We start from the raw sequence: 15,335 nt of genomic DNA, 5'->3' as shown, positions 1-15,335 counted from the left end.
GCATCCATGTTTGGTATCAAGACAAATATCGCGGCCATATCTGTCGCTAGAGCCATGTATTTTTGGTTGAACGAGTTAGATGAACATTTAAAAAACGAAACCCCTAGGAAAGACATAATAAATTCCATCCCTTCATTAAAATCAGCTACAGCATTTTTGGCAGACTCTTCAGCGGAATTAGTAAGTTTTGCAGCTAAAGATGCAGCTCTCTCAAACTCTACCAGAAGGGCTTTATGGATGAAAGTCTGGTCGGGAGACTATGTTCCATTGCTTTTTCGGGGGAGAGTATGTTTTCGGTCCAGTATTAGATAAAATACTCGAGAAAGCTGCAGACAAAAAGAAGGGTTTTCCCAAAGAAAAAGACGGTAAAAAGACATCCTTCAGCCCTATAATTCCCAGTCCAGAGACTATAGGGATAAAGGTAAAATGGGAAGCTGGAGCTATATGAAAGGGGGCAAAGGCAGAGGGTTCCTCTTTAACCTTCAGAACAAACAGAGTAATAAAAAATGACGCCAGAGTGGGAGACAGGCTAAAGAATTTTCTACGTCAGTGAGAGTTGATTACTTCAAACCCTTTGGCCCTAAACATCATAGACCAAGGTTAGAAAATAGAATTTTCTTCAACCCCTCCAAAGAAATTCCAGGTCACGGTCCACAATCCGGTAATTCAATCAAAAATCTGGCAGGGGATATTGGATCTTGTCAGATCAGGATTGATTGTAAAGGTTCCAGATCCAGAAAAAGGAAAAGGTTTCTATCCAAGGCTTTTCTTAGTCAAAAAGCCCAACGATTCTTTCCGTACTATAATAAATTTTAAACTTTTAAAAAAATCAATTACATATAAAAAATTCAAGATGGAATCAATTCCCTCTACTGTCCCCTTGATCAAAAAAGGTGCTTTATGATGTTGATAGATCTAAAAGACGCCTATTACCACATACCTATTCACCAAAGCTCACAAAAATACTTAAGGTTCGCAATAAAAGATCCAGAGGGTACTTTTCACCATTTTCAATATATGACTTTACCTTTCGGAATATCGTCAGCTCTGAGAATTTTTACCAAGCTGGTAGTAGAGGTAATAACTTTCTTACGAGAAAGAGGCACGAACATTTTACCATAATGAGACGACTTTCTCGTAATCGGCGACTCAGAAAAGGAAACCTCCAAGATCACAAAGGATTTCATAGAGGACCTAACAAACCTGGGTGGGTAATAAATCTAAAAAAAATCTGTCCTCACCCCGTCCACAAACATAAGGTTCCTGGGCGTTCAGTATCCCAGACAACTTCTCTCCCTCAGGACAAAGTAATTTCCCTCAAAGAGAAGATAACAAAGTTTCAGACTCAACACAAATGTTCTATAAGAAATGCAATGAGTATCCATCCTGGGTCTCCTTACCTCCTAAATAACTTCGGTCTCATGGAGTCAAGCCCACACCAGACTCATTCAGGCCTGGATCTTAAAGAATTGGGACAAGAAACAATCTTCCCTAGACAAAATGATCAAGGTTCCTTTGTCAGTAAAAGTAGACCTGAATTGGTGGAAAAACTAAATCTGCAAGGTTTTAGATGGCTCAAAATACCAGAAATCCAGATTGTGACTGATGCATTGTGCCTAAGGTTGGGGAGCAAAAGAAGGACCTCATTGCTTTCTGGGGGACTGGTCAGAGGAGATAAAAAAAAACGTTTCCTTTTTTCCCTTATCAGAAATTTCAGTAAAGCACCTGTCTTTCAAAACTGCTTTCCTTATCGCCATCATATCGGCTAGGCGTTTGGGTGAGATTAAGGCCCTCTCATGTAGAGAACCATATCTGAAAAGATCTGATGATCAAATAGTATTAAGATTAGATCCAGGGTTCCTACCCAAGGTAGTGTCTAACTTTCATACAGACCAAGAAATTGTTCTGCCATCTTTTTTCAGCTCTAGCTTTCAGCTTAGAAACATCAGAATCCTTCAGGAAGGATGATAACCTATTGATTCAATTTGGGGGTTGGAATAAGGGGAAAAAGCTTTCAAAGGCTTCTATAGCCCTCTGGATTAGATTCACCATTTCTTGTTATTCTCTTCAGAATCTCTCTTGTGTCCCAAGTATCAAGGCTCATTCTACCAGGGTCATGGCTTTTTCTTGGGCAGAGAAGGCAGGCGTTTCCCTAGACCAGATTTGTAAGGCTGCCACCTGGTCCAGTATTAATACTTTTATTAAACATTATCATCTTAACCTATCTGCTTCAGCGGATTTGGCATTTGGCCAGAGATTGCTGCAAGCCTTCCCCCGTGTGAGTAATCTGCTAGTTCTCACTTATGGCCATCATAGTTGATGAAATGGAAAACCGTAATTAGACTTACCGGTAATTCTGTTTCCTTGAATCCACTAGACTTTTTTCGTATTTTGTTACATTACAGCCTTAAGTTCAATGTTTTGTTAATCAGAATTTTATGTAATGGATCAGAACACAATAGTCTAAGTTGGTTAAGTGAAATGAGAAAAATATATAAATAAAACTATTATTTAGAAATAGAAAACAGAAAATTGGCATGTGCAAATGTATTCACCCCCTTTGTTAGGAACCCAATAAAAAGCTCTGGTGCAACCAGTTACCTTCAGAAGTCACATAATTAGTGAAATAATGTCCACCTGTGTGAAATGTAAGTGTCACATGATCTGTTGTTACATATACACACCTTTTTTGAAAGGCCCCAAGGCTGCAACATCTAAGCAAGAGGCATCACTAACCAAACACTGCCATGAAGACCAAGGAACTCTCCAAACAAGTAAGGGATAATGTTGTTGATCCCCAGGAGCACCATCAAATCTATTATAACCAAATGGAAAGAATATGGCACAACAGCAAACCTGCCAGGAGGGCATTAATCAGAGAGGCAGCACAGAGACCTAAGGTAACCATGGAGGAGCTGCAGAGTTCCACAGCAGAGACTGGAGTATCTGTACATAGGACGACAATAAGCCGTATGCTCCATAGAGTTGGGCTTTATGGCAGAGTGGCCAGAAGAAAGCCATTATTTTTAGCTAAAAATAATAAGGCACGTTGTGAGTTTGCGAAAAGGCATGTGGGAGACTCCCAAAATGTATGGAGGAAGGTGCTCTGGTCTGATGAGACTAAACTTTAACTTTTCGGCCATCAAAGAAAACGCTATGTCTGGCGCAAACCCAACACCTCACATCACCCAAAGAACACCATCCCCACAGTGAAAGATGGTGGTGGCAGCATCATTCTGTGGGGATGTTTTTCAGCAGCCGGGACTGGGAAACTGGTCAGAGTTAAGGGAAAGATGGATGGTGCTAAATACAGGGATATTCTTGAGCAAAACCTGTACCACTCTGTGTGTGATCTGAGGCTAGGACGGAGGTTCACCTTCCAGCAGGACAATGACCCCACACACACACTGCTAAAGCAACACTTGACTGGTTTAAGTGGAAACATGTAAATGTGTTGGAATGGCCGAGTCAAAGCCCAGATCTCAATCCAATAGAAAATCTGTGGTCAGACTTAAAGATTGCTGTTCACAAGTGCAAATCATCTAACTTGAAGGAGCTGGAGCAGTTTTGCAAGGAGAAATGGGCAAAAATCCCAGTGGTAAGATGTGGCAAGCTCATAGAGACTTATCCAAGTCGCTTATCCAAAGCGACTTGGAGCTGTGATTGCCACAAAAGGTGGCTCTACAAAGTATTGACTTTAGTTATGCACATTGACTTTTTCTGTTATTTTGTCCTATTTGTTGTTTGCTTCACAATAAATAAAAAAACATCATTAAAGTTGTGGGCATGTTCTGTAAATTAAATGATGCAAATCCTCAAACAATCCATGTCAATTCCAGATTGTAAGGCACCAAAATACGAAAAAAGTCAAGGGGGGGGTGAATACTTTGGCAAGGCACTGTATGTATGTATATATATATATATATATATATATATATATATAATGTAGCAAAAGAAGGCAGCACTCCAGTTTGCAGTCAAAAAGTGGACGGTTTATTCACTCATCAGCAACGTTTCAGCTCTCACATTGGAGCCTTTTTCCAGCTGAGTAACATGTGCAAAATTACATACATATATAGTGCAAGTAATTACCAGAATACAAATTAACCCATCATATAATAAAGTGCAAATGCATAAACATAATCATCACATTACAAATATAATCAGTGTATTGTCATAATTTGATATAGCAGCAATACAGACATAACCGTAAGAAAATTCATAATATAGTGGATGTGATATAAAATCACCAAACTGTCATAATGACCAATCAAATGTGAAGGTGAACAGGTGTGTTTAAACATGATATAACAATCAAAAAAGATTAAAAACCTTTGAATGAGTCACTTGCGGCTGACAGGGCATGGTAGGAACTGTTGGCGTCCGGAAAGGAGCATGGCGCATGCGCCGCTCCAACCACTATCGCGAGATTCACTGAGGTAATGTGTGGTAAAACAACCACATCAAAGATGGCCACTTTAGAACAATGTTTAAGGGCGCATGCGCGTACCAATGCTACCGCCCATACGAGTTTGACAGACACAGATACAGTGTCCGAGCGCCGCAGTGTACAGCAGAAACAGCTGATCTATTCATCGGGGGCCGACGGGTCAACGTGGGTCACCAGTGAGATATCTGTACATGTGGGATGATGCGGTTGTCACACCGTTAGCATCCCACTGTCCAGACTGCCAGCATATCCGCTCTATGTCCCTTATAGCCATACAGTAGACGATGTCCACTTGAAATCGGCCTGAAGGACACAGATAGAACTGCATCGGGGCTCATAGTATATATAAATGTATATAGAATAGGTCAACTGTACCCGTCTGTATAGGTGTCACCCCAGTCCCAAAGGGGGCTTGAGTCACACCATGGCACAGACCGGTACTGACCATAAATATTAATAGAACTTATTACAAGATTATGAAAAAGGGGATCGCCAACATGTTCCTCCAGGCTTCGCCATACGTGAACATTCGAACTTTTATGCTTCAGAATAATTTCCTATAAAAAAAGAAAAAATATTTAATGTATAGCACATGTTGTTTTCCATATAAGTCATCAAATTGGGAGAGAACACACATAAATTCAATGACTAGACAACCCTAAACTCCACATTTAAACCTTGTGGCCTCAAAGTGCCAAGTGTGTAGATCCAATAAAGTTCACGCTTTTTCAATAACTTTATCCGATCCCCACCTCGCCTTGACAGAGATATTTGCTCCAAAATTCTAAACCGTAGGTCATCTTGTGTATGTTTAGCTTCAGTGAAGTGTTTGGACACTGGGAGATCCATTTTTTGTTTTCTAATTGAATACCTGTGTTGGTTGAGACGGGTTTTGACGTCCCAAGTGGTCTCACCAATATAAAGCAGACCACACGGGCACACCAACAAATAGATGACATAAGACGAATCACATGTTAAATATTGTTTGATCTTAACCCTGTGGCCCAGGGTAGGGTGCAAAAAAGAATCCCCTCTCAACATTAGTTTACAATTGATGCAGTTATAACAAGGATAACAGCCTTTGCGTGTGGAGCCAAAGTAGCTCTCACATGTCTCCCTTGTGGATCCAATATCTGACTTCACCAGTTTATCACCTAAATTAGGGCTACGTCGGTATGAGCATAGAGGTGGCGATTTGAACTCCTGTATTTTCTCAAAATTGCTATTGAGAATTCGCCAGTGTTTTTTAATTATGGCAGCAATCTTACCACTATTGGTACTGAATTCTGATACAAAAGGGATTCTTGCCTGTGTGGACCTGTGCTCACCTAAACCTTCTCTGATGGTTTCTCTAGTAAGTGAATTGATTCTATTCAGTTGTTCTCGAATCAATTTTTTGGGATACCCACGTGTTTGAAATTTGGACCCCATTTCTTGTAATCTATTCTCCGCTGTTTCTGGATCTTGAACAATTTTTTTGACCCTGAGAAGCTGACTGAAAGGGAGAGACCTAATCATAGGTTTGGGATGATGGCTCTCATAACGTAACAGGGTGTTTTTATCTGTGGGTTTCACATATATATCCGTCACTAACCTGTCATTTTGTATGCCAACTTGTGTGTCCAAAAATTGCAAAGATGTCTCTGAATGGGTCAATGTAAACTTTACACTGGGATCAATGGTGTTTAAAAAGCTATGGAAAGCGATGAGGTCCTCCGTGGCGCCGACCCAAATCAGGAAAATGTCATCAATGTAACGCCACCACCCCAGCACATGGCTGAAGTGGTGGCTCACATAGACGACAGACTCCTCAAGATGTGACATGTAAAGATTTGCATAGGTCGGCGCCACGTTAGACCCCATCGCGGTCCCCCGTAACTGTAAAAAGAAGTCATCCTGAAACAGGAAATAATTTCTGGTTAGGATGAACCTCAACAAAGTGCTCAAAAATCGTTGACAGTCCTGACTATAGTTTGTTTTCTGTAAAACATGTTCAATAGCTTGTATGCCCAATTCGTGTTCAATCGAAGTATAGAGGCTTACTACATCGAAAGAGGCCACTAGTGCCCCCTTGGGGATGGAGAGACCACCGATCTTGGTCAAGAAGTCACTAGTGTCTCTGATGTATGATCTTGAGGATAGAGCAAACGGACGCAAAATTTTATCAAGAAAAATCGCTGCTTTACAGAACAGTGAGTCCATCCCCGAGACAATAGGACGTCCCGGGGGTGAAGTCAAAGACTTGTGTATCTTAGGCAAAGTGTATAGGATTGGCGTGGCAGGCTTATCACTATATAAAAAAGCAAAGATTTTTTCATCAATTATATCTTTCTCTTTAGCTGCAATTAATATCTCCTTGAGCTCCCTCAATAGCACAAATTTAGGATCATTATAGATTCTTTCATATACATCAGTATCTGCGAGTTGTTGTCTGATTTCGGCTACATAGGATCTGGTGTCCATGACCACAACCCCACCACCTTTGTCAGCAGACTTGATGGTGAGGTTGCGGTCCGAAGCCAGATCACTAAGTGCCTTTATCTCTGTTTTTGTCATATTAGCAAATTTAAGTGATTGTTGAGAGGTTTCTTGTTTGAGACTTTCAATATCGCGTTTGACCGCCAAACCAAAAGCCTCAATAGCAGGATGATCAATGGCTGGAGAAAAATCACTTTTAACATATAAATCCAAACTTTTCAAAGACAGCTCACTAACACTTGTATTTTCAGATGTAGGTCTGTCATGTTGTTCAGCAAACCATACTTTCAGTTTAATGTTACGCAGAAATCTCTGCAGATCAATTTCTAAGTCAAACCATTTGGTTGCATTTACAGGACAATATGACAGACCCTTATTCAGTACAGATAGTTGTGCAGTGCTCAAAGGTGTTGAAGAGATATTTACCACTATATCTTGCGTCTTAAAGTCCTGCCCTGTTGGGGCTGCACATTTTTCCCTTTTCCTTTGTTTGTGTTGTCTCCTACCCCCTCGGCGAGTTCTGCCGTTCCGGGGGTCCCCCCTAAAAAAGGTGTAGATGACGAAGCAGAATTAATGTCCAACTGTGACACTGTAGCATTTTCCCGGGTGTTATGTCCCTGCGATTTCCTTCTACCACCAGGAAATCGCAGGGACATAACACCCGGGAAAATGCTACAGTGTCACAGTTGGACATTAATTCTGCTTCGTCATCTACACCTTTTTTAGGGGGGACCCCCGGAACGGCAGAACTCGCCGAGGGGGTAGGAGACAACACAAACAAAGGAAAAGGGAAAAATGTGCAGCCCCAACAGGGCAGGACTTTAAGACGCAAGATATAGTGGTAAATATCTCTTCAACACCTTTGAGCACTGCACAACTATCTGTACTGAATAAGGGTCTGTCATATTGTCCTGTAAATGCAACCAAATGGTTTGACTTAGAAATTGATCTGCAGAGATTTCTGCGTAACATTAAACTGAAAGTATGGTTTGCTGAACAACATGACAGACCTACATCTGAAAATACAAGTGTTAGTGAGCTGTCTTTGAAAAGTTTGGATTTATATGTTAAAAGTGATTTTTCTCCAGCCATTGATCATCCTGCTATTGAGGCTTTTGGTTTGGCGGTCAAACGCGATATTGAAAGTCTCAAACAAGAAACCTCTCAACAATCACTTAAATTTGCTAATATGACAAAAACAGAGATAAAGGCACTTAGTGATCTGGCTTCGGACCGCAACCTCACCATCAAGTCTGCTGACAAAGGTGGTGGGGTTGTGGTCATGGACACCAGATCCTATGTAGCCGAAATCAGACAACAACTCGCAGATACTGATGTATATGAAAGAATCTATAATGATCCTAAATTTGTGCTATTGAGGGAGCTCAAGGAGATATTAATTGCAGCTAAAGAGAAAGATATAATTGATGAAAAAATCTTTGCTTTTTTATATAGTGATAAGCCTGCCACGCCAATCCTATACACTTTGCCTAAGATACACAAGTCTTTGACTTCACCCCCGGGACGTCCTATTGTCTCGGGGATGGACTCACTGTTCTGTAAAGCAGCGATTTTTCTTGATAAAATTTTGCGTCCGTTTGCTCTATCCTCAAGATCATACATCAGAGACACTAGTGACTTCTTGACCAAGATCGGTGGTCTCTCCATCCCCAAGGGGGCACTAGTGGCCTCTTTCGATGTAGTAAGCCTCTATACTTCGATTGAACACGAATTGGGCATACAAGCTATTGAACATGTTTTACAGAAAACAAACTATAGTCAGGACTGTCAACGATTTTTGAGCACTTTGTTGAGGTTCATCCTAACCAGAAATTATTTCCTGTTTCAGGATGACTTCTTTTTACAGTTACGGGGGACCGCGATGGGGTCTAACGTGGCGCCGACCTATGCAAATCTTTACATGTCACATCTTGAGGAGTCTGTCGTCTATGTGAGCCACCACTTCAGCCATGTGCTGGGGTGGTGGCGTTACATTGATGACATTTTCCTGATTTGGGTCGGCGCCACGGAGGACCTCATCGCTTTCCATAGCTTTTTAAACACCATTGATCCCAGTGTAAAGTTTACATTGACCCATTCAGAGACATCTTTGCAATTTTTGGACACACAAGTTGGCATACAAAATGACAGGTTAGTGACGGATATATATGTGAAACCCACAGATAAAAACACCCTGTTACGTTATGAGAGCCATCATCCCAAACCTATGATTAGGTCTCTCCCTTTCAGTCAGCTTCTCAGGGTCAAAAAAATTGTTCAAGATCCAGAAACAGCGGAGAATAGATTACAAGAAATGGGGTCCAAATTTCAAACACGTGGGTATCCCAAAAAATTGATTCGAGAACAACTGAATAGAATCAATTCACTTACTAGAGAAACCATCAGAGAAGGTTTAGGTGAGCACAGGTCCACACAGGCAAGAATCCCTTTTGTATCAGAATTCAGTACCAATAGTGGTAAGATTGCTGCCATAATTAAAAAACACTGGCGAATTCTCAATAGCAATTTTGAGAAAATACAGGAGTTCAAATCGCCACCTCTATGCTCATACCGACGTAGCCCTAATTTAGGTGATAAACTGGTGAAGTCAGATATTGGATCCACAAGGGAGACATGTGAGAGCTACTTTGGCTCCACACGCAAAGGCTGTTATCCTTGTTATAACTGCATCAATTGTAAACTAATGTTGAGAGGGGATTCTTTTTTGCACCCTACCCTGGGCCACAGGGTTAAGATCAAACAATATTTAACATGTGATTCGTCTTATGTCATCTATTTGTTGGTGTGCCCGTGTGGTCTGCTTTATATTGGTGAGACCACTTGGGACGTCAAAACCCGTCTCAACCAACACAGGTATTCAATTAGAAAACAAAAAATGGATCTCCCAGTGTCCAAACACTTCACTGAAGCTAAACATACACAAGATGACCTACGGTTTAGAATTTTGGAGCAAATATCTCTGTCAAGGCGAGGTGGGGATCGGATAAAGTTATTGAAAAAGCGTGAACTTTATTGGATCTACACACTTGGCACTTTGAGGCCACAAGGTTTAAATGTGGAGTTTAGGGTTGTCTAGTCATTGAATTTATGTGTGTTCTCTCCCAATTTGATGACTTATATGGAAAACAACATGTGCTATACATTAAATATTTTTTCTTTTTTTATAGGAAATTATTCTGAAGCATAAAAGTTCGAATGTTCACGTATGGCGAAGCCTGGAGGAACATGTTGGCGATCCCCTTTTTCATAATCTTGTAATAAGTTCTATTAATATTTATGGTCAGTACCGGTCTGTGCCATGGTGTGACTCAAGCCCCCTTTGGGACTGGGGTGACACCTATACAGACGGGTACAGTTGACCTATTCTATATACATTTATATATACTATGAGCCCCGATGCAGTTCTATCTGTGTCCTTCAGGCCGATTTCAAGTGGACATCGTCTACTGTATGGCTATAAGGGACATAGAGCGGATATGCTGGCAGTCTGGACAGTGGGATGCTAACGGTGTGACAACCGCATCATCCCACATGTACAGATATCTCACTGGTGACCCACGTTGACCCGTCGGCCCCCGATGAATAGATCAGCTGTTTCTGCTGTACACTGCGGCGCTCGGACACTGTATCTGTGTCTGTCAAACTCGTATGGGCGGTAGCATTGGTACGCGCATGCGCCCTTAAACATTGTTCTAAAGTGGCCATCTTTGATGTGGTTGTTTTACCACACATTACCTCAGTGAATCTCGCGATAGTGGTTGGAGCGGCGCATGCGCCATGCTCCTTTCCGGACGCCAACAGTTCCTACCATGCCCTGTCAGCCGCAAGTGACTCATTCAAAGGTTTTTAATCTTTTTTGATTGTTATATCATGTTTAAACACACCTGTTCACCTTCACATTTGATTGGTCATTATGACAGTTTGGTGATTTTATATCACATCCACTATATTATGAATTTTCTTACGGTTATGTCTGTATTGCTGCTATATCAAATTATGACAATACACTGATTATATTTGTAATGTGATGATTATGTTTATGCATTTGCACTTTATTATATGATGGGTTAATTTGTATTCTGGTAATTACTTGCACTATATATGTATGTAATTTTGCACATGTTACTCAGCTGGAAAAAGGCTCCAATGTGAGAGCTGAAACGTTGCTGATGAGTGAATAAACCGTCCACTTTTTGACTGCAAACTGGAGTGCTGCCTTCTTTTGCTACATTATCTACATTTGGGATCTTGGTCGCAGGTCTCCTGGGAGGATTTTTTTGCACCCGTTCATTTTTTGTGTGCTGCTTTCTTTCTTTTTCTTTTATATATATATATATATATATATATAGAAATGGAAGTTCAAGGCAGCACTCCTCAGTATAAGATGTTAGGGTGCCAGCAGTGAAAACACCTTACCAAGGTGTGTAATGTAGATGAAGAAAGACACCGCGGCACATCCGTTTAGTGAAAAAAGTGGGACCCTTTATTCACCCAATACATATACATACAGGGTGGGCCATTTATATGGATACACCTTAATAAAATGGAAATGGTTGGTGATATTAACTTCCTGTTTGTGGCACATTAGTATATGTGAGGGGGAAAACTTTTCAAGATGGGTGGTGACCATGGTGGCCATTTTGAAGTCAGCCATTTTGAATCCAACTTTTGTTTTTTCAATAGGAAGAGGGTCATGTGACACATCAAACTTATTGGGAATTTCACAAGAAAAACAATTGGTTTTAACGTAACTTTATTCTTTCATGAGTTATTTACAAGTTTCTGACCACTTATAAAATGTGTTCAATGTGCTGCCTACACAATGTTGGATTGTCAATGCAACCCTCTTCTCCCCTCTTCACACACTAATAACAACACCGCAGGAGAAATGCTAGCACAGGCTTCCAGTATCCGTAGTTTCAGGTGCTGCACATCTCGTATCTTCACAGCATAGACGATTGCCTTCAGATGATACGAGATGTGCAGCACCTGAAACTACGGATACTGGAAGCCTGTGCTAGCATTTCTCCTGCGGTGTTGCTATCAGTGTGTGAAGAGTGGGAGAAGAGGGTTGCATTGACAATCCAACACAATGGGCAGCACATTGAACACATTTTATAAGTGGTCAGAAACTTGTAAATAACTAATGAAAGAATAAAGTTACGTTAAAACCAAGCATACCATTGTTTTTCTTGTGAAATTCCCAATATGTTTAATGTGTCACATGACCCTCTTCCTATTGAAAAAACAAAAGTTGGATTCAAAATGGCCGACATCAAAATGGCCGCCATGGTCACCACCCATCTTGAAAAGTTTCCCCCCTCACATATACTAATGTGCCACAAACAGGAAGTTAATATCACCAACCATTCCCATTTTATTAAGGTGTATCCATATAAATGGCCCACCCTGTATATATTGATTTTTTTACTGGGTATGAAGAAAATACAAAAAAAATAATAATAATTTTCTAGTTGTATGAAGTAATGCCTTGCTCCAACTTGCAGTACTAATAAACAAAGGTAAAATGGAATTGATGAGCCCCAATCTGAAGATGGCTGCAGCAAAGAGGGAAATAGTTTGCAAGTGAATCATCTGTAGAGTGTCCAATAATGGACTGACAAATTACCGTAGCACACAGTGCTTTTTGTTTTCTTAGGTATTTTTATGCGTGATCTGATAGGACAAACGATGCATTCCTTAATGTTTGGATCAGTATTAAAGAAATTGGGCTGTCCTTGCTAATGCAGTTGCGTTCAGGCTGTAAGGTAACTCCTGAAAAATTATCATGCATTTTTACATTTTTTTTTATCTGTGTTTTTCACATTTTCTATTGTTTGTAACTTTTAAACTAGTGGTTCTTTTGGCATTTTTCAGCTCCGTATAGAAGCCTATGGGAAATGGCAGGAAAAAATGGCATACCTAGAACATGATGTCTTTAAAAGTAAATGGCATAAAGGACCAAATGTAAATAATGGATGGCGTACATGTGCTACTAGTGTTTATCCCTTGAATGGGTGAGTCTTGTTCCAAAATCAGGCCTGGAAATGGTTCATGATGCAATTTTCTCTGCATGTGCAGATGGTCCATGTGGAAAGTCGCAAATGTGAATTGGCCCATTGACTATAATGGGTCAGTGTTCAATGGGGGTTCTGTCCATTCTATGCTTGGACAGCACTCACATGTGAACGTTGATCATCTGAATGAGCCCTAAATGGCCATATAATTTATACACCAGTCTTGAAGAGAATTTGTTACTACATAGCTTCCAGGGTCCAGTTCATCATCCAAACATCCCACAGCTTTGTCTCACAGTATGTAAGTTAAATGGGGCCTGTTAAAACAGAAATGCCTCTCTGATGAGGTGATATCTACCTTGCTGCACAACAGAAGGAAAATACCTTCTAAAATTATGTTAGAACCTGGATATCTTTTTTTGTCCTAAGGAAATAAGTGGGATCCAGAAAAGCCTACAGATCTGGGCCTCATATTAGATTTTGCACAAGCAAGGTTCGACAAGGGCCTTAGAACATACTTTGAAAGTCCTGGTTGAGCCCCTTAGTGCTTTCATGGATCGAAGTCTTGCGGAAATGCCATTAGTTAAGAGGTTTATTAACGGGACAGACAGACTTCATCCCACTCATTTTGTAAAATACCTCTGTGAAGTCTAAATCTGGTTCTCTCTGTCCTAACAAAGGCTCCCTTTGAACCACTAGAAGTGATACCCTTAAAATTGCCACCCTTAAAAACAATGTTTTTGTTAGCTATTACCATAGCCAGAGGAGTAGGGGATCCAGATTTTTTCATGCAAGTCTCTTACCTTACTGTCTTGAACGACAGAATTGTGCTAAAACATTCACCAGCCTTTCTACCTTAAAGGGAACCTGTCACCGGGATTTTGTGTATAGAGCTGAGGACATGGGTTGCTAGATGGCCGCTAGCACATCTGCAATATCCATTCCCCATAGCTCTGTGTGCTTTTATTGTGTAAAAAAAAACGATTTGATACATATGCAAATTAACCTGAGATGAGTCCTGTCCGTGAGATGAGTCAGGGACAGGACTCATCTCAGGTTAATTTGCATATGTATAAAATCGTTTTTTTTACACAATAAAAGCACACAGAGCTATGGGGACTGGGTATTGCGGATGTGCTAGCGGCCATCTAGCAACCCATGTCCTCAGCTCTATACCCAAAATCCAGGTGACAGGTTCCCTTTAAGGTTTTTCAAAACTTAATTGCCAAAAGGAAGCATCTCTCACCTCCTTCAGTGTATTTCCCACTACAGAGCAGGAATGAACATTCCATAATCTGAATGTATGAAGATGTCTCCTAACCTATTTGGATGCAACACAAGAATTCAGAAAATCTGACCGTTCCAGGGAAAAAAAATAAAGGACTGGTAACCTCAAAAGCTTCTATAGCCCGCTGGATAAAACTTACTATTGTTCTCTGTTACCAGGAAAAGAATGTTCCCGCCCCAGTGGGACTCAAAGCACATTCCACTAGAGCAGGCATGCTCAACCTGCGGCCCTCCAGCTGTAAAACTACAAGTCCCATGATGCCCTTCTGTAGGATGATAGCTGTGGGCTGTCAGGGAATGATGGGAGTTATAGTTTTGCAACAGCTGGAGGGCCGCATGTTGAGCATGCCTGCTCTAGAGCAATCTCCACTTCCTGGGCTAAAAATGTATTCGCCTCGGTAGATCAGATTTGTAAAGCTACAACTTGGTCAAACTTTATAAACCAGATTTGCTCGCAAATCAGAACTTTTGGGTGTAAGGTCCTTTCTGCATTGTTCACCCCCTCCTTCCCCCCCACTAGGATTTTCCTAAAATCCTCCTGTCAGTGCCATTGGGAAGGCATGAGGAAAAGATGGTAATTGGATTTCCCATAGCCCCAACAACAGCACTGGGGTATCCCTCCCCCACTTTTTGTTTTTTCTTTTTCATTATTGTCATGTGACGGATTTCTTTGCATGTTACCTTTTATTTTCTGCTAATATAAATGTTTTGTGTGAAGCATATCTCTGTCTTCTCTGTCATTAACTGAAGCAGGTAGGAGGAGTCATTTTTATTTTGGGCTTCTATGTTGTTTCCTGTCCTCGGGGGGCAGTGCTATGGGAAATCCAATGACCAGTAAGAGTCATTTTCATCTTTCCCCACAATGGGGCCTCTAATGGAAATAGGACCAACACTATTAAAATGTATGGAGATGCGTGCATCTGGTATGTAAGATAGTTTTATAGCAAGCTATGTGGTGACACGTTCCCTTTTAAAACAATGTGAGTTGGCATAGATTTGCCGCATCTTAGCTTATCCTCTGGATAGGTCATCAGCATCTGAACGGTGGGGGTTCGAAACCTGTGACCCCCCGCCGAACAGCT

At 40.9% G+C, this 15,335-nt stretch overlaps 1 protein-coding gene across 3 annotated transcripts in view; it reads right to left on the bottom strand.

Annotated features, from left to right (window-relative positions):
- The window catches only part of LOC120981848 (N-acetylated-alpha-linked acidic dipeptidase 2-like), a 156,009-nt gene that overhangs the window by 92,906 nt on the left and 47,768 nt on the right, over window positions 1-15,335 (bottom strand). The window lies entirely within an intron of this gene.

The sequence above is a fragment of the Bufo bufo genome, chromosome 11 (genome assembly GCF_905171765.1).
Source record: "Bufo bufo chromosome 11, aBufBuf1.1, whole genome shotgun sequence".
Taxonomy (NCBI): Eukaryota; Metazoa; Chordata; class Amphibia; order Anura; family Bufonidae; genus Bufo; species Bufo bufo.
The sequence above is the reverse complement of the archived record's forward strand: the minus strand, read 5'-3'. Positions and strand labels throughout refer to the sequence as shown.